General features: G+C 35.5%; 1 pseudogene; it reads right to left on the bottom strand.

The window, feature by feature from the left end:
- LOC102832998 overlaps nt 1-2,528 on the bottom strand; it is a 190,916-nt pseudogene that overhangs the window by 69,698 nt on the left and 118,690 nt on the right.

Raw genomic sequence — 2,528 nt, 5'->3', positions numbered from 1 at the left:
GATCATGTGGTAGTTCTATTCAAATGGCCATCAAACACATAAAAAGATGCTCAACATCATTATCCATGAGAGAGATACTAATCAAAACCACAATGAGATACCATTTCACTTTCAATTGGATGGATAAGAAAATAATAGCACATGCTAGCAATGATTTGGGGAAATTAAAACTTTTGTTTATTGCTGGTGAGAATGTAAAATGGTACAGCTGTTGTATAAAACAGTATGATGGGTCCTCTAAAACCTTGAAATAGAACCACCTTTGCTTTTAAGATCCATGAACCGTATTCTACCATCTTCACTTGGGATTTCAAACTGATAGAGTGGTTTTAACAATGTTGTTACTGAGAGACTCTTTAACAATTCTAAATGTTTCTGCTACAGGTCCAGAACATGCTTTGGATTGTGGCTTCTGCTTGCCTTCTGTGAATGCTGACACAGCGCCATGTGATTCCTCTTTTGTGGTAACTGCATCTGGGAGTTCATCAAAGAAGAAATTTGGTAACAAAGGATGGCCTTTGTTAATTGCATAGACATCAAAAAAATTCATTACTTCTTCTTTTAAGATATTTCATTAAAAGTAAAGTTGCCAGTAAAATTGTTTGACTTTTTGAAAATGGAATATACAGCATTTGCAATGATAGCAACTTATCTACATTGACTTTCAATACTAGATTCTCCCAGCATATCCATAGCAGCAACGTATATGGCTGTTTTAGGCCATGATGCATTGACTTCAATTTCACCTTTAAATTCTTCTGCCATTCCAAGTACACACATAGACATACCATACTTAGCAATGATATACACACAGTGCTGTTTGAACCACAATGGATTTAGGTTCAGTGGAGGCCGGAGATTGAGGAGATGAGCAATTTTACTCATTTTCAAATAAGGAATGCATGCTTTAGATGTAAGATAGGTGGCTCTGGTATTGATACTTATCATCAAATCCACTCTCTTTATAGGTGTTTCCAATGTGTCGGTCAAACGTTATTCACCAAAATATCAATTCCTCCAAATTTCTCAACAGTATTCTCCACTGCATTACTGATTTGCTGTTCATCTCTCACATCAGCAACACATGGCAAGGCCCTTCCTCCAGCTGCTTCAACCTGTGTTGGGTAGTATGACTATTGCAGATCAGAGGACATGTTGGCAACCAGTGGGTGTTGGCAGTGCCAGTGAGAGAGCTACAAGATGTGGACCTGGCCATTGTATTTAGCCCAGCCAGATTCCTCACTCTTGTGGTTAAAATAATCAAACCTGCTTTCCTTCCTTGTTTTGTCTTTCATTCTTCCTGTGCTCTGGCTTATCAATGCAGCAGTTCCTTTCCATTAAGTCAACGTTAACTGTTTTTACTAGTTAACCTTATTTATTCATCTATGTTGTAGACAACAACAACAACAATGTTGTAGATGACTTATCTGATCACTCAATCATTTCCATTTTGTAAAAAAAGACAATGGTATTCAGAGAAATTAATTACATTGCTAGTAACACTAGGGCAAAGATTTGAATTCAGAACTGTTTTGTTACAAACCCCACATCCTTTACCACATATTACATGGCTTTTCTAATGATAGCTTCATTATAATTGATTTATAAAATTGAACTGCAAGGAGATGGATTTTTTTGATTATTTAACATTAATCATCCCATACAGTCAATCATCTTACTTTTGAACACTTACAACAACATGTAAATAAAACATGCACATTCACACATAATGTTTTCATTATTATTATTTTACAAGCAGACTTCCTAATATTGATTTGTGTTCTCCTTAGATTTTTAGTAAGAATCAATCATTTCATATAGCCTTGCTATTTTTATAAAAATTATGCTACTTTAACATAAGTATCTTGTGGAAGAGTATTTTATTCCTCAGAGAAGAAAAGAATCAAGTAAAAAATAATACACAAAGTCAACTCTGGTTTCCTTAAAAAAAACTTATGCCCTTGGTTCAGTTTGTATGATCTTACTGGCATTGATACATATAAACATAACTATTGCTTAATTCCCTGTGCCAGGTTCAAGTGGCCAATATCTATAATTAGAACTAGATGTTGAAAGTATTGACAAGGTTATTTAAATGTTAAGTCTGACTTGCAGTTTATTTTCTACGAAGTTCTTTGGTGGACAAGATTTATTTCATTTAAAGGATATTGGGGTTATTGCTGTTAGGTGCCTTTGCATCGATTCTGACTCACACATACTCTATGTACCACAGAACAAAACACTGTCTGATCATGTGCAATGCCCACAATTAATAGGTTTGAGTCAATTGTTGCTAGTGCCGTGTCCATTAATCTCACTGGGGGCTCTTCCTCTTTTTCACTGATCCTACCTTTTACCAAGCATGCTGCCATCTTCCAGGAACGTGTTCCTCCTGAAAACATAGCCAAAGAACAAGAAATGAAGTCTTGCCACCCTGGCATCTAAATAGAGCATTGTGACAATACTTATTCCAAGATAAATTTGTTTATTCTTCTGGCAGTCCTTGGTATTTTCATTATTCTTCAACA

Source organism: Chrysochloris asiatica, unplaced genomic scaffold, assembly GCF_000296735.1.
Source record: "Chrysochloris asiatica unplaced genomic scaffold, ChrAsi1.0 scaffold00428, whole genome shotgun sequence".
Lineage (NCBI taxonomy): Eukaryota > Metazoa > Chordata > Mammalia > Afrosoricida > Chrysochloridae > Chrysochloris > Chrysochloris asiatica.
The sequence above is the reverse complement of the archived record's forward strand: the minus strand, read 5'-3'. Positions and strand labels throughout refer to the sequence as shown.